This window comes from Chamaea fasciata, unplaced genomic scaffold (genome assembly GCF_029207755.1).
Source record: "Chamaea fasciata isolate MVZ Bird 193981 ecotype frontalis unplaced genomic scaffold, bChaFas1.0.hap1 SCAF_5, whole genome shotgun sequence".
In the NCBI taxonomy this organism is placed as follows: Eukaryota; Metazoa; Chordata; class Aves; order Passeriformes; family Sylviidae; genus Chamaea; species Chamaea fasciata.
Window position 1 is genome coordinate 31,532,470 of NW_027094090.1, and position 18,205 is coordinate 31,550,674.

An 18,205-nucleotide genomic window follows, 5' to 3' on the forward strand; every position below is an offset into this window, starting at 1 on the left:
CATGTTGTCTTGAATAAATAAAATAATTAATATTTTTAAGTGGAAATTTTCCAGTCATGTTCAGTATTTTAATGTTTGTGAGTTTGTTTTTCAGACTGGTAAGAAACCCTTGCAATGGTTGTATCACTGCAATAGGCAGAATTGTTCCATCAGATTCCTTTAGCAAAATTTTAAGTTCATTCTGCTAGAAACTGGTGTCCTGGGTTGTAGCATAGGATGTGCACAAAGTATTCTATCACCATCTTCATGAACTGTTGAATCCGGGTGGGGCAGTGTTTTCCCAGACCCCCTCCCTCTGGGCCATTATCTTCTGTTAATGGCCCATCAGATGCCTTGCCCATGACTCATAGATAACTCCCTCCAGGAGTTGTCTCTGTTTAATGGCCCATCAAGGACCCCCTGCATGTCTCATCATCCCATGGTGAGATGCTCCGCCCAGGGGGAGGAACCAAGCATTCTCACCTGGATATAATCTGGAGTTTGGGACAGTATGGGGGATCCTTACCCACTGGATTGCCAGAGGACTAGAGTTACTTTACCAATGCTTTCTACAGGATCACTGCTTCAGGAAGACCACCTCATCTGGACTGCTTCCATCACTCTGCTCCGGTAGTATTCTGACTCTGTCAGTGGTCTTTTGTATTATTGCATGTATTTTATTTTACTTTCTTTTCTTTCTTCCTATAAAATTGTATCTCTGACTTGGAGCCTCTCATTTGTTTTGCTTTCAAACCACTACACTGGTATTCAGGATTCCTGAAAAAAGAAACAAGATTTTTTTACAAGAAACATACATAGTACTTCCATTGCTTGATTCTGTTTACATTAGAATTGAGGCCATCCTCATTCTGTCATGGCCACTGTAAAGAATTTTAATGATAGTGCCACAGTTTTTTTAGTTTGGTCTAAAGATGCACTGTGACTTGTTATAAGTTTTCTGCTGACTTCCCTGGGATAACAGCAGGGAAAAAGTATTACATATTTAGTAGATATCAACAAGATACAATATTCATAAGCACTCTTCAAGTAGTTTTTTAAAAAATGTATATGGTCTTGTAATCACATAAAAATATTGATCCCCCAGGACCATGATTTTTAATCTGGTAATTCTGAAATACTTGAGGCAAAAGGATTTTAAGATGCCATGAATAAGATTTAGAATATGCTGTTGTATGTGATACACCCTGAGCTTTTATAGATGTTGTAAGGATATATGAGGGTATGGAGGAAAAGAGCAAACTCATAAACAGTGCATTACAACAGACCTTCTGTGACTTAATAATGACAGATTACTAGAAAAATACTAGTTTTTCAAACTGAGTGTTTCAACAGATCTGAAACTGAGAAACAGATGAAGGTGTCTGTAGCTTACACAAGAAATTAACAGTTCCTATGCAGTGTGCTGAGCAGTGTGTGAAATCACTTCCCTCTGAGTTATGAGGGAAGCCAATTAGGAATGCAAATTATGTAGGAGAATATTTTTGAAATTTAAAAAAAATCCAAGATTTTTAATAATGATGGTGTTAGCCAGTAAATAATTGATTATTTGCATAGAAAAATGTAATGACTTTATTTCTATTTTCTTTATTTCTGCTGTTCATAAGCATATTTCTATCAGTGCTATATAAGGAGGCAGTGCAGCAACATTCAAAAGAGATTATAACTTGTCGTTCTGGGTGATTTCCTTGCTGTAGGACCATGAGGGCAGGAACTGAACCAATATATGGGAGGGAGTCAGGATTTTGCCATTGACTGAACCAGCTAAGACCAGCCACTTGGTCAAGGTCTGGTTGCTGTTCAATGCTCCTGTGGGGAAAAAAGAAAAACAAGCAAAAAAAGGTACAAATTGTAAGAAAGAGATGGTATTTGGACAAATAATTTACCTGTGAGTAGAGGAAAAGGGGAAACAGCTGTGTGCTGTAGGCAGGAGGGAGGAGCAGGGAGCTGTTGCCTGGAGCTGAGACAGCAGAAGGTCTCTGAAAGGTTATCAGAGTCTGTGGGTGAGTGCTGGCAAGCAGCAGCAGTCACAGAGGCAGAACACTTTGCAATGCTTTCTCAGACCAGAGATTTCACTAGAAACATTCAGCTTTGTTCAGTGTTGGCAATTCTTCTGTCCCCAAAAAGCAAACTATGTTTTATGAGGCCAGAATGGGACTGGCATTGGGTACTGAAAGCAACTTAGGGAATAAGTCTAGTGATGTGGAAGCACAGAATTCCTACAAATGTCCCAAATAATGACTCTATGACCATAATTTATTCTTAATGGTGAGGACATTGAACACATAGAAAATACAGGTTTCTTGAGAAAGTTGCTATTTGCAGGGAAGTGACTGTAAGTTGATGCCAAGTACACACAAACAACATCTATCAACATTACATTTAAAACAGTTCTGTGATATGCAGGTTTGTTATTTGGACAGGCAACCTGACAGCAGAGATTGATGCACCTATCAGAGAAGAATAAGAATATAAATCTCTGTCTTATCAAAAGGAGAATGCCGGGAGCAGATAGGGCTGATGTGGTAGACGTAATCTATTTAGGTTTCCCAGAGACATTTGACATTGCATGGTAGAATAGAATACGTTTTGCATGTAAGGCACAGAAGACTCTCTTCCTTCCAGGCTTCTCAATCTGAAAAGTACTACATTGATTCCCAAGTGCAGAACACAATTTCTTCACTCATTTTCCTCTCAGCCTTTTTGTTTTTCTACTCCTTCTATTGTCTAAAAAGCTCTTCTAGAAAACCTCCTTCTATACATCTTCCACTTTTCACCCTTTGTACTATGTTTATCTTTTCAGTTTCCTTTAACTTATCCCGACTCTTTTTTACATAAAACAAAAGTGCATCCTGAGTCGATCAGAATAATTGATGTTTTCTTAGCATCCTGAATCTACCAAGGAAAGAATGGGGATGAGCCACCATCCCTTGTGGCCTGGGAACTACAAAAACCCACAGAATATTCCCAAATGAAAGATGGCTTCACTTGGGACTTGAGACTTATCAGTCATCAGCAACAGGGATTTTATACAAGTATTGAATAAGCTACTTAAGAGACCAATTGAATTCTAGAACTTACAAATAACAGTTCATAAGATATGCAGACACAATGAGAACACAAAGACATTAGTGTCACTAACAAAGGTTCAGGTACTTTCAGCACTATTCAGGCTTCTGAACACTTCTTCGCATAGATTCTTTATAGATTACATCTATGTAATCCCTTGTGTCTTACATTTCTATCCCCAGGGATTCCATTTCAGGATGCTTAAAGGCAACATTTGGTGAAAACACAGGAAAGAGGAAATGTACTGTCCTGAAATATTTATTAATCCTCATGCACTGCCACTAGGTGTCTTCTGCAGGTAAATGAAAACGCCTTTTACATGTCACAGGGAATACCTTGTGTCAATACCCATGCCCCTTTCTTTGCAGTTGCACAGTAAAGCAAATCCGTCACTGAGACTGCATCAGTTCTAATAGCAGCCTCCATGAGAAATTTAGGGTGCAAGATACAGACACATCTGTCTTACCTCAGGAGAATATGAAGTTGTCCCCGGCAGCAAATAAGGCACTGCATTTTGGAAAGCAAGAGGCCGTAGCAATGCTGATCAGTTTGGGGTTTGCTTCAAATAATCAGAACAAGTTTGCATATAATATGAGGCAGATCATTCCTCAGAACTCTTCTCAGAGAATGTGACTTCCAGGTCAATCAAACTTTCACAATCAAGTTTTCAATATGTCTGTGGGTCGGGACAGACGTTTGGTCCCCTGTTCCATGTTATTACCACCATCACTGTGATTTTTTTTTCCTTACAGCCAGTTTGATTTTCGCTTTCTGCAACTGCATCTCTGCTTTTTTGCATTTGCTTTGCACCTCTGAATCTAACTCCTCCTTCTCTGCAATCCTGCATTAGATAGATGAAAATGGTCTCAGTCCTATAAACCTTCTTGTCTTCAGAATGAATAAGCTCATTTTTCTCACTATCTCTTTGGTTTTCCAGTTTTTGTAATCTGTAATGGTTACTGCCTGTAATACCCAGAGTTAAAATTTTCACTAGAAAATGCACATACCAGAATTGTTTTGGAAAAAAAATGCAATTTTTTTTTTTTAAAAAATATCTAAATGTCATTGTATACGAGGACTAGCACTTGGCAGGAGAAATGTTTACTTATTGAAGTTGTGTAAATTAATTTTTCTATGAGATAACACATCTAAGTAATGAACACAAATGCAAAATATATCTTAAGAATTTTATCAGTGTGTCAAACCTGCCCTTTAAAAAAATGGTAATTGTTGCATGAGATAAAATTCATATAAATTTGACCTTTCCACTAGTTTCTGCCAAATTTAGTCAGGAATTCTAGATAACACACTGATCTTTGGGGTCTTCTGACACAATATAACAATGGCACAATAAATAGCCATCAACATCAACTGGTGTATTGTTAATTATGGCCACAGTGACCTATTCACAGCTACACAGTAGGGCTGTTCAGCCTACATTTGCATCCTGATTTATGGAATGGTAAATATACACAGTTGTGGATGGCATGAGAAATCAATTATAGAATCAAAGAACATGTTAACACAGGTGAGCAGAAAGGAAGAAATTTCATTTGAGGCAGAAAAATAAGATCAAATCGTGCTATCTTTCAGAATTAATTCAATCTTATAATCTAAAGAGAAGGTTCAGCTTTTGTCAGTACTGTTGTATAGAATTTTTTTCTGCCATATGTATTACATGGAAATGAAGAATAGAAAGGTTGCTATAAGTAAATAATCTAAAAAAAAAAGCAGCATACAAATCACATTGGGCCAAAACCATCGGTGTTGACTTCACTGATCGTAGGTGAATTTAGAATTTTAGGGTAAGTCTGCCTATTTAACAAAACAAGACCAAGGCACCGTTGGGTTTAGTGACAGGGAACAATCTGTGGTATTGATTGTAAGCAAGCTCACAGGCATGATTTTACCCTTGCTTCCTCATATTTTTCTAGACAATAGTCAATATGTTTGGGGAAAATGTGCCAGTGGCTATTCTTAAGTCTGTTTCTAATTTTACTTTCTCCTCCTGAAAGGGCAAGTAAATGAAATGCAGGTGATCTGATCACAGATGCACCTCTGTGTTCTGACTTTATTATTAATTTCTTAATAACAACAGTAATAATAATAATGAATTATTAATTTCTTAATAATAAGAAATAGGAAAACTCTGCAAATAGAGTTTACTTCCCATCAGCCTTAGAACACCTCATGGACATATCACAACTCTCCTGGTTTAGTCTGGTTTTTGGCCTCAGAGTCACAGAACTGAAGAGAAGTACACCTTTTTCCATTTTCCCCCCATAATCTGTCTGCCACTGCAATTCAACATATTTTATTTGATGTCCATGAGAAGGACAGTAAAAATCTACTTTCTTATCTGTATGGTTCAGCTAGGCTGAGAAGAATAAATGGTCCTAAATTTCTGGATAAAACAGAATTCAGCATTGGCAACTCTCACCTCAGTAGACTTAAGAGGTCTCAGTCTCGACTGCCACACCTGAACTGGTCAGTTCTAATGTATGTGCATTGTAAGCTATTACCCAGATGACTAAATTTGACCAGATGAATCACTGTTCATGCAGTTATGCATCTTTGTTGAAAATAAAGTCTTTAGTTCTATTTTACAGAGGGAAGCATAAAATGAATATGAGAAAATCCCACTCTACTTTATGGATTGTATAAAAAAATAAGATTATATTTCCTGATTGAAGCAAGCCACTGTGCATTGGCATGGAGATTTTTTATCTTAGGAAAAATCTGATCTCCTATCCTAAACCTCAGGAGTTCCTTCTTTGGACAAAGTACTGGAGTTTGTCACCTAACCTTCAGTAGGTGAAAAATCATCTGTAAAGCAATCGCAAACCAACTTTGACTGTTGTCCGGTTGGAAAATATTTTTAAAAATTTAAAACAATTTCTCTATATATAAAAAAAGAAAAAAAATAGCTTATTTGTCCTCACTGATGAATTATTTCCTCTGTCCTGAGAAAAACAGAACAAAATGGTCTTTCACTCACAAAGTGGAAAAGCATTCAGAACAGTGAAGAGAAAGGCTTGAACCCTGCACCTATTGCTGTCATGAGCTTCCTGTGCAGCATTGATTAAGTCAGTTATCCTCCTTACATCTTCAGTTACTCAGCTGACAAATGAGCAAATCCTAATGCACTGAGTGCTGCGAAAAATAGTTATTACCTTTTGAAAAGCACTCTCTAAGGGTCTGATGTAGTATAAATGACAGATACTTATTTTAGACAAGAAAGCAACAGATATGACCATTTTGTTTCAAGGATTTTCTAAAGAAAAACAGAATTGTTGTCAGTGTAAGCTATTTTCTAAAATAGCAGCAATACAGAGGTGGATGCCTCTCTATTGTAGGTGAATACAGTGGATGTAAGGCAGCTACTTTTAAGTTGACACATTAAAAAGCTGAAGTGGTTCTGTAGATAGCTGAGGGAGTGTGCTGACATTGATGCTGTACCTCAGGTTTATGCTATCATTATTCTATATGCCAAGGAACATATACACAGACAGCCTAGTATGTGACAGCGCATATAAATTCTTACTAAAAGTTTTGTGGAAAAAATTATAAAAATGTATTTTTAATGTTGATATACTAGCATGAAATTCCCTGTGGTGTGATGAAAGGTATTTCCCAGTGAATACATCTCAGCACAGATCACATGGACTGAAAAAGGATTTTGGCATTCTCTGTAATGCTGTCACTGTGAAAGGATCAATTTCTTCCAAGGCTGACATAATAGACCTTAAATGTATTAGAAGCTGCTAACTAAAATGGTCTGCGCTTCTGAATGCCACTCTTAGAAAAAAAGGAATGATGAATGAGATCCATTTCTGGTGTATATGTTTTCAATAAAAAGGTATGAGTAGAATGAACAATAGAGTTATGTGAATGAAGATGGTGATATATTGCTGTTCATTATTTTTTACAAAACTTCAAGCATGTTCAGCTTTTCCCTTTTCTCTCCAAAACTGTGGCAGAGAATTTGGTTTGGATCCAGAGCCGGACGAGGAGACTGATAATTAGTAGAGAACATAACAGTGGTTTCCCTCTCTTGCTCATTGCATTTCTTGCATTATTAAGGACACAACAATCATAGCTATATAGCCAGCTGGAGACCATAGTTTCACATTTCAACCAAATCTCATATTCTAACAGGGAAGTCTAGAATTTCAGATTGTTTTTCCTTACAAATTACCACAAAATCATGATTCTTGTAATTATCAGTGGAAAGCGTACTTCCCTCAGAAGAATGAACTCGGACTTCTGAAAACCCTGCATGTGGACGAAAACAATTTTCTGATATTAAATGTCATGTGAATGAAAGATTATTTCATTTATATACCATGAAACAAAATAATTTAAGTATCAAATAAAATTCAGAACTGCCTGAATGTAAACAAGGACTAGATAACAAATTATGTTTGCTACATTACCACTATAGGAAAATCAAGGTTATCAGGTACTTTTCCCCCAGAGAAATATTATTCTATTACACTCATACTGGTTATTCCAACTGTGATGAAACTGTAATTTCCCGTAGGATGTAATTGTGTAACTTCTTGTTACAATTGGGACCTTTCCCATGAGAAAGGGTCCTAATTTTTTCCCTGAGAATTCACCAATGAAGTATCAGCTGGTGTTGATATTCATGCCTGAGAATGAGAATACTAAATGTTAGTGATTTATGAAGTGCATAAATCTTTCTTTATTATCTGGTTTTGGATAAACTGAGAAGTGTCCTGAGTTTTTAGCAACAATTTCAAAGGTTTAGACCCTTATTAACACATAGAAGAGCAACTTAACAGCAAAGCAAACTTTTTTTCTCAAAATATTTCCTATTTTCAAGGCAAGTGGACATTTCTATGTCTAGTTACTAATTGGTCAATTTGAATGAATCTGGAATCACTGGAAAGGTAATTGTGCTTGATTCAGATACAGTGATTTTTGAAATAGGAGCATCTAGTGTCATCAAGATGTAAACTATCAGACATGTTCATGTACAGCTGACAGTTATGACACAGGATCTACAGGGGACCCAAGTCCATATAAAATAGCAAATACCAGGCAGGAGAGCTCAGGACATTTCATAAGTGTCTGTATTGGCAGCTGAATCAGGCCCAGAGGCTGGGATTTATCTCCCTAATAAACATATGTGGCATCTGCATGTACATGTGACTAAGCTTCATATGGCTCTCCCTAGGCTGCAGAAACATTTTCAATATGTGGCTACAGGTGTCCTGGGTCCTGTGACTCCTGCACTGGACTCTGTCATCCATAAAGCAATGCCTAGGTTTGGTTTCCTGCAGTCCAGCATAATTTTTCTAAGAGTGTTTTGCCTGGCCTCTAACTAGCTCTAGAGAAGAGAGGGTGTGCCTTTAAAATGCTATCATAAGACTGCTCCTATGAGATGTTTTGGACAGCTGACATGATTTGGATTGAACTCTAATATTTTATAAAATTAAGTATCTAAAGTAAAATTTCTTCATGAGCAATGACTGGAAGAAACCATATAAAACATATTCTAGACAATAAATATTAAAATGGCTTTGGTTCTTAATCCCACACCCTTAATTAAAAAAATAAAATTAAGAAAATTCCATTAAGGCTGTAGTTTTATTCTTGTCACATATATTATGGAGGTCTCTTGTCCTTTCCTGTGCTTAGATATTTAAAACAGTCATAACAACAGCTGTTCCCAGCCACAAAATGTGCTTGCAGTGTTTAAAACCTAGCATATGTTTCTAATTGTACTATCTCACCTGAGTCCAGTTCCCTTACAGCTTATGACGGTTTGAGTTTATGTGCACATGTATTGCTGAAACAGCCTCTGAATCCTCTGCTGAATATACTCCAGCACAGTCACAAAGTCTCTGGAGCTCAAGGATTCTGCCCCCCTCCTTAATATCTTAGAGATGCTCTGAGAAATGAGAAAGAAATTTACCTCCTTCCCTTCCGCCTAGTCTCATCCATGCCAAATCACTCAAATCTGGGCAGGAATCATTTTGCACCATCCAGTTCTTTGCAATTATAAAGCACAATGGTTGAAGATTCTCCCTGACAACAGATTCCACACATTTTTGTATCAGACTATTCAATAGAGCCAATTTGCCTGATGCTATGAAGATACCAATTATTTCCAGTGTTGCCTGTATAAAAAGGCTGCTGTACAGTGAAGCCAGCATCTGGCTAGCTTATTTTTCATAATTCATAAGAGATTTGTGAGAGATTTTTTAAAAGAGAATAGCTCTTTTCAGCATTTAAATTATATTAAATTATATTCAACAGTGAGATATTTATCTCCTCTTAATCCTTTTTTGTCTGTCTTTTCAGAGGTCTGCTGAAATGCTCCTGTTCCTCTACACTTTTAGTACTGGGATGAGTGGACAGCTATTTCTTGAGTTTCTGTATGTTTCTCCTGCATATGGTTTCTCTAATCCGAAAGTAATAGAAGAGCCTGTATATTTTCAGTGGATCAAAGCACTTTTCTGTCTTTGCATTTATATTGCTATTAAATTAACCAACACAGAGAACAAACATAGAAAACTTAACAGCCTCATTGTCCTTTGGCCCCTTTGTGCACTCAGATAAGGATTAGGTGGGACAAACCTCTACCTCAAACATAGTGGTTACTTACACACACGTGACAGAAGCAAAGCATTTCCAGAATCATTTCATTTCACAAGGAAAGAGCATTTTGGCTCCATAAACTTAATCTAAGTATCCTTCTGAGTATAACCACCTTAAGCTTCTAACCTGAAGCTGGCACCTCCAGAGAGCAACTGCTGAATGAAGAAGAGGTATAGAGGACTTGCTCTACTATGTTAGTTGTCTCCTGTTTCAGAACTGAGGTAGAGATGGTTTCAGGGGCTCTGTGCAGCTCTTGCCCTCATCAGAGATTGATAACAATAGCAGAGGTATCAGGTTATCTTCTGTAATGAGGGGCTAGGCTCTTTTCGGTCAGCAATTACTGAATTCTGTAGTAGGTCAGCAAAGGTGTTTTACGTAATAGAAAGGAAAACTTATTTAATGAAATTCCCTTTTGCTTTAATGTGAGAAGCAACCTATTTATTGTCCCCTTTAATCTAAAGTGTGCACAGAGAATTCAAAACAGAGGAAAAAAATCCAGAAAATTAGGTCTCTTTTATGATATTTCTGGATTTTTTTTTTCACGCTACAACAGTCGTCTTTTAAGGGCCATAGTCCTGTGGGTGTTCCTCAACTAAATTAAAAAGGTTATCCTGGCACAAGCTCAGACCTGTCTGAGCTAGATAGCGTGTGGCTGGGAGTGTTCTCCAATCTGTATCATAGTGTATACATCCCTTGCAACAGGTCATGGCAGCCTTTTGAATAATTTCTTAAGTACAGTTATGCATAAACAAGCACCTTACAGGGCATTTATCTGTAATTCAAATGGAAAAATCTCTATTATTCCATCCAGCAAAAATGCCTAATTTTCTGTTTGCTGAAGGAGCTGTTACAGAAAACCTGTTTCCTCCCAATTGCCCTTATTTTTCTCTTCCAGAGTCAAGGTAGGGGAAGATTATGGCAAAATAATTATTCCTCTTCTTTTTAAACATAATTTAAGCAGAACTTGAGCTTTTTTTTGTAGTCTTTTGTCCATGTGAACTGTGTTTATATATACTTGTCTTGTCTGGAAGTACCAGGAATAACAACTGTTGTAGAAGCGGCTCACAAAAATGACTGATCTTTGTCAAGATAGGTCTGAGAATATTTTATACCTTTTCTGACTTGATAAAGTAGAATGTTTATTAACCTTTTTTCTCCTTTATTTATTTTCCTTTCTCTACTTTTTTCCCCTTTATTTTTGTTCTATTTTTTTTACTGAAGACTACTATTTTCAATAATTTGTGGCTCTGAATAATTCACATTTTAAAAAACCACAGCCTGGAATTAATTAATCTAACATCAACATGCAATTGGAGTATCTAAATTACCAGCAAAAGTCTTTGAGGTTCTACATATTAGTCTCAGCCAGGGAAAGACAGGTATTTCTGAGATTTCTGAGCCAATGCTTACATGAAGTGGATCCTCTTATGCACACTTTCACTGCATTGATTCCACAATGAACCAAAGACAACTGTGTTCTTATTACAGACACCTCAGGTCGGTCCCTGAAGTTAAATGAGATAAATCTAAATTCAAGTTACTGCAAGAAATACCAGTGAAAATATGATTCTACATTCTTAAGAGAAAGTATCATCTTTGAAAGTCAAAACTGATGGCAGATACACTGGGAAGACCCATATCTTTCATCATATAGTACAGAAAAGCAGATGGCATTTATTAAAATGCCGTAATAAGTTTGAGAAGCCCCAGGCAAATTGACAAAGCAGCAAACAAGATGCGAAATTACAAGCAATAAATCAGTTCAGCTCAGAGGGAGAAAGGTTCTGCAGGGGATATATACTGATAAAAAAAAAAAAAAAAGAGAGGGTTAAGCTTTGTCTGTGATGGGGAACAAACAAAAAACCCAGTAGATTTAGGAGTGAATGTAATGAGACAAGTACATTTATTACACTTAGGACAGAGTTGCAACCAAAGTCACTGAATCTGCTTGTCAGGCATAGAAGGGAAATAAACATGGGAGGTACTGTAATGATATTCACAGAAGGGCTTACTACCCTACCATTTAATTTCTCTGATGGAAATGTAAAGAAATACAAAAAAATTATGTAGGAAAACCATCCTGTCAACCCACATACCCTGATGGGCACAAAACTTGCTCCTGTTGTTTAGGGAAGAGATTTTGGAATCATTGTGGATTATTCATCTTGTCATTGTTCAACGGAGTTCACAAACACATACCTGGTGCTGAAATGTTGGTGAGACATAAAGAAAATTAGACAAAAGTTACAATCCAATTTTGAGGAAGTCCACATCTTGTATGCTATGTGGATTATTTTGATCACGTCTGTGTCAAGGACATGTAGCAGAACCAAGAACAACACCAAGAAGGAAGAAAAGGATGACTGGAGGCATGAAAATGCTTCTGTACAATAACTGAATAGCTTAGGACTTATGGGCTGGAGAACTGATAAAACAGGAATATTATGAAAAAGATAGAAAAGATCATTAATGTCTTGCCAATAGAGGAAGAACTGAGAACTTAAATTCTCAGTATTAAATTTTCAGTATTATTAAATTCACAAGATAGGGTGATGCCCAATTGTAAGAAGCTCTTTAAAAGTGAAATGTGTAAAAATTATTAGACTGCAGGTACTTACAATACTCCTGAACTTGACTGTAGCCCTTATCACCACCTCACACTCAATTTATCACTGAATGTTCAGGGAGAAGTGCACTTTTCCTACTCTTGCTCTGTTTCCAAGCACCCACTGCTAGATGCTCTCATGTGATATCCAAGAGTGGTGAGAGCTGCAATCTGACTAGAGAGGAATGTGGAGAGAGAGAAAGAAGCTCTGCAGTCAGAAAGACACACGTAGTATGCCATGTCATAATCAAAAGTCAGTAAGCAATACGAGAGTTATGGGAACTCAACTTTTTAATTTCTGTGAGTACATCCAAACTGAAGGAACAAAATTTAGTCTTGTTCTTTTTCTTGAGAAAGGCTTTCTAAAAATCATTCAACAAATCTCTGTGATGTTAAAACTGGTGGCCCCTCCAAGGCATCTTCAAAATGCACATATTTGAGCAAAGTACTGCAAGGCAGTATCTAAAAAAGTTAATGGCAATATAAACTTGAACATAGATGCTGGTGAGCATGTAAGGGTAACCAACAGTAACCAAAGAGAAAAGCTAGAAAACCTAATGAATTTTTTTTATTTAATAGTAACACTGTACTGGTGTTTATCTAGTTGGGAGCAGGGTAGTTGGCCTTAAACAACTGGTCATGGTCCTATTCTTGTTTCCTCTAAGAAATTTTATTTGTATTAGAAAGACCTAAAGAGGAGGTTGTAGTAAGGTAGGGGTCAGTCTCTTCCGTGGTGTGAAGTGAAAGGACAAGAGGAAATGGCCTTGAGTTGTACTAGGGGAGGTTTAATTAGATAGTAGAATTTTTTTTTTCACTGAGAGTTTAGGTATTCGAATAAATTACCCAAGGAGGTGGCAGAGTCACCATCACCATCACATGGAGTGATTATGGTGGTGCTGGGTTGATGATTGGACAAAGTGATTGAAGGTCTCTTCCAATCTTGATGATTCTGTGATACTGTGATTCTGTGAGTAAAAATACAAGAAAAGCAGGCAAATGCTATGATGAGAAGATATATGAAATCTCTTATCATGAGACATAAAAAATCAGATCCAGTCTTTTAGCAGGTCACACAAAGATTGATGGTCCTGGTGCAGTCAAACTACCATCACTTATTTACAAGATCTAGGCTTAATATATTATCATCTCCATCACATACCACACCTAGCTGCAGACTCATTTGCCCTAAAGACAATAATGAAATATAAATATTGTATTCTCAGTTCAGCTGATGCTCTCTTTATTGATAAAACCAGTAAATATGATAGCTTGTCTTTATTACAGTAACAATAGAAATCTATTGACATTTAAAACACTGTGATAAACACTGCTTTATTTTGGACCTATGGCTTTGGGGTTTCTTGCCAGAAAAAAAACACCAAGCAAGCTAGGACACAATTTCTTGAAATTGTTTAAAGAATATGTTACCTGCTTCTCTGTGCATGAGTACATTCTCAACTGGTGAACTACCTGAATGAAGAACAAAACAAAATGAGGGCAGCCTTCATTTAAAAATGCTAACAAAAAAAACATTTAATAACAGAATACAGTTCCTCCTTTAGGTAGTGTCCTTTGGCCAAAGCCTCAGACAAAGCTATCAAAGGCATTGTTCTCTGAAGCTAATTGAAATAGATGATATTTCACAACTAATTTAAACTTACTTTTGCCCAAAGAAATACAATAGATTATTTTTTGTTAAACTATACATTTTGATGTAGAACATTATTTGAAATAGGGAGGAAGGATCAAATGACTTCAATAAAGGATGCACAGAATTATGAGGCATTTTAGCACTCTCCTACCTCTGCAGTTTTTATTATCTTTCTCTTAAAACCTATGTTAAAATATGTTAATCATCTGCTAGGTATAATTCACACAGGAAAAATAAATACAGATTAAAAAAATACAAATAATAAATACAAATTCTGACAGTTCTGAAGTATTAGGATTGTTCTGTCAAATTTAAAACTCAAATCACATTTTCAGTAAAAGAATCAAAAAAACCTCAACAATTCCAACTATTTCGGAGAGGAATCATAATAATATTAAAGAGTAATTTTATAAAATGCTGCCATTCCAGTTAACAAATCAGCTTACTGGAGTAGTCAAAGACCTCTTTGTGTACTTTTAGAATACTCACTTTTGCAATTCATGTCACTGCAGAGTCAACATCACAGCTGAAGCGCAAATTTTTTCAGTTCCTATGTGATCAGTCAATTGTTTCTTAAGATACTGATACTTCCATAAAATAAGAGCAGATACAGATGGTTAGTTATCCACATAGCACCATAAAGGGTTCTGAATTCATATCCACTCACAGAATCAAAGTTGCAGAGTGAACAGCTATAGCTAGGACACTTTAATTTATTTCAGCTTGTATAGGCTGTGGGGCGTGGGAGGAGGGGAGCTTTGCCTGCAAATAAAGTAAGGCTGTTAAGTTGATAGGTCTCCACATTTTGGACCTTTGTGGATTCCCATTCCCCTCTTTCAGGATACCCCAGAGAAACTGATGATATGCAGAATAATAATTTTGTGTGGTTCCTGCAGAAGACAAATTGTGACAGGACTGTAATGCATGCAGCTTGCATGTTTTAAGGAAGTAGATAAGGCACACCTGGGTGCAAGTGCTCTGTTTCTGTCTGGCCTTCTGGATTCAGATCACCCGTGGAGGAATAGTCCTTGCTCCTCTAACAATGATTTCTCTGTTATCATACCAGTTTTAAAACCCCAGGGATTGTCTCTTCTGTTGAAATGCTTCTCTAAATTCTGCCTTCATGTTCTTTTTTATGCAATCTGTACAATCAGAAGAAATGTTTATTTTTGAGTCACAAATTAACTATGAAGTCACAGAGCTCAGAAGTAACCTGCATTATATTTATCATGTCTCCTGCTTTCCCTGAAGGGCAATTAAAAAAATATAAATATATATATATATATATCTGATTTTTTTATTAGTGCTTTTTAAAAATTAAAAGTATATTTTAAAAAGGATTTTTTTTAAAATTTATACATTATAAGTTTTTATTATTTTGAAAACACTCTTTCTCTACTGTTGATTGGTCAAACTCACATGAAGATATGGTTGCAAATAATTTGGTGTTATTTGAAATAATTTGTAAATAGGAAAGAAGGTTACCAAAGTATTAATCAGGCATGATTCTGCTTCATGTAGAGACCTTGAAATAATCCATTTGATAGAAAAAAATCAAAAAGTAGTGACATAAATTATTCACCCCAAGTAATTCAGCCAGACCTAACAAATACAGTAAAGTAAAGAGGAGTTTGCATATTGCACAAAGGGATCATTTAAAATCCTTTATCACTTTGTTCACCTCTCCTGCCCTTCTTCATCTTCTTTGCAATTCCAATAAGGCTGCAACATCACTGCCACACAAAAAGCATTAGTGATTCTATTTAAAAGGTGCCAACCCTGTTGATTGTCTGCCTACCCCATTGTCAGTATAGAAACATCCTTTGTTTATATTCTGAAAGGGATATGGGAATTATTTTGGTAATTTAGTGCTTTTTCCCAAGTCTGTGCTTCTAAACAAGACCAAACTATTGCTGAGGTCATACAGTATCATAATATTTTTCATTTTTTGAATAAGCAGATTATTAATTTGGACTTCTACAAAGGTTTTCAATTTTGAGTTGTCATTGCAACTTACTATGGAGCAGTAAAGAAAATCAAACAATCAACTAAATTACCAAAGCAAAATAACCCCACCTAAGCTTGCTTGGTTTGAAGCATAATGTTTCATTCCCCATTCTTAGGATGACACTGAGATACACACATCTTTCAGGCTACCTCTGTTGTATTTCTTTGATTTCATTTATACACAGAAAACACCTCTGTGCCATGGCCATGCCCTACATCTGGTACCAGTGCTTCAGCCCAGTTCTTCCCTGCTCACATCCATTCTGTCAAGACAGGACTGGATTTCTGCAAGACTCCCAGGTAAACTTTGTCTTCTGAGAAGAGAGAGTATTTGGAATTACAACTGAGTCTCTATTGATAATCCTGCCCTGGCCTATTCTGTTCACTTACAGTATGATTTCCCACACCAGATACTCTAATATTTTATGTATTATCTCAAGGGGAAGGGCCTCAAGTTTTCAGTTTTAGAAAGTATACTCAAATCCTTTCAACTGATTATCATTTCTGAAAATAAGGATGGGAAAGCAGGTGATAGATTTGCTGTTTTCTCTCATTTCTGTTTTACCACCCTGAAAAAAACAGTTAAGTGTCCATTTGGTCAACAGAAACACAATTTGTCAAGGGTTATATAACCCAGATCTCATAATTTCCAGTGCTTGGCTAAGATCTGTTTCTTACCTTTCCAGATGATTAATGTCTTCAGCTTGCTGTACTTGGTCTCTTTAATACATGAGAAGAAGAAATGTTACACAAGAGTGGCTATTTCTGTGCTTTTTCACAGTCCAATAAATCCTGGAAGGTATTAAAAATCAGACAGAATTACAGAAAATGGTATCTGAAAAGTTTCTGAGATCTTCTGGTGGTTGAACCATATCATCAGGTTACAGAATGGTCTCATGAAGTATACGGGTAAGTCACTATCTCATGAAGAACTTGGTATAATCTTTATTTATAAGAAAATGAAAGGAGAGAACACCAAAAGATTTCCAGTAGGGACTGAATCTGAGAAAATTTCTTGGAATCTCTATATCTGTACTCGTAATTCAACAAAGATCTTCCTGGGTTGCTGTGGTGCGTTTCTTGGGAACCCACATCCTGCTTTCTGGCTAGTTCTGGCACCGAAGCAGCAAAACAGGTATGGTTTTGTATCCTGGGATACATTCCCGATCCTGTGGGTTCTTGCCTTCACAGAAGGATGAACAGTGGTGAGGAATAAAGAAGGACTCTTGTGAGGAACTTCAGCTGGGGTTTATTAAGCCCACACAGGACTTGTTCACACCCAGAGAGTTAGCCCACAAAAGCAGGTTTCCTCTCTGTACAGCACCTTAAGTATGGGGGTGGAGAAATGGGAAGGGAACAGCTTGGAACTAATCCAAAAGGTGAAGGGAGTGACCCTGAACATAAATGACAGTTAATAGAACAAATAGATAAATCAAGGGAGGGGAGAACAACCAAATCACTTGATGTCCTCACTAAAACCTTCTAGACATCAGGACAAGGCTGTGAAAGTGATGGACAGGACCCATGATTATGATTGACACCTCACAATCATTGGGGGGAAACCAAAAAGGGGTTAACATGGGGGTTCATGAGATAAACCATTATAACATATAAAAACAGTATAAAACAAAGAACAAATGCATACAGAAAACTGATAAAACCAAAAATGCATCACTACACTGGGTCTATCTTCCAGTTATAGTGCATACTAAATGACAATTTGAAAAATGAGATTAAAATTCCCCCAAGTGACACATTCTTACTCTTTTTAGGAAACTGGGAAACATAGTTGTTATCTGAAAATGTAAAGACACCTCTGTTACAGAGCAGGACTGCTCGTGCCTTATGAGTCACCTCTTCATTTCTCTGCTGCAGAACACAGCAATCCAGTCAGTCTTTGGGCTTCACTGCACCTCTAACATTAGCAGCTGCATGTTTGCACATTTGCTAGTAGTACCTCTTTGTGTGGCCAGCATCCCCTTGCTGACACTCTATTTTCTTTTCTTGACACTTGCTGTTGACTCTTGTGAGAGGGAAATAACTGAAAGCCTTGGCATTTCAGTGTGTGCAACAAGGCAATAGCTGATGAAGTACAATTACTCAGACTGTGAGAAATTACCAGTTATGTTGGTGCGAGGAACGCTTTCAGGACTCACTCACATTACTGTATTAATGCTTTCTGAACTGAGGCTGGATCCTGAGAACCAGGATACCATGTATAACCGTGCCATGAGTGCTTACTGGAC

The 18,205-nt window shown here is 36.9% G+C and overlaps 2 long non-coding RNA genes across 2 annotated transcripts; one reads left to right on the forward strand and one right to left on the reverse strand.

The window, feature by feature from the left end:
- The first annotated feature begins 514 nt into the window (after positions 1–514).
- LOC136289398 (uncharacterized) lies at positions 515–10,634 on the forward strand. Its single transcript, XR_010720791.1, has 3 exons — positions 515–609; positions 3,249–3,364; positions 9,400–10,634. It is a non-coding gene; the product is annotated as an uncharacterized lncRNA (long non-coding RNA).
- Positions 10,635–12,909: 2,275 nt separating this feature from the next.
- Positions 12,910–14,533, reverse strand: LOC136290181 (uncharacterized). Its single transcript, XR_010721029.1, has 3 exons — positions 14,442–14,533; positions 13,730–13,771; positions 12,910–13,266 (listed from the first exon to the last, which is right to left on the reverse strand). It is a non-coding gene; the product is annotated as an uncharacterized lncRNA (long non-coding RNA).
- Between the last annotated feature and the right edge of the window lie 3,672 nt (positions 14,534–18,205).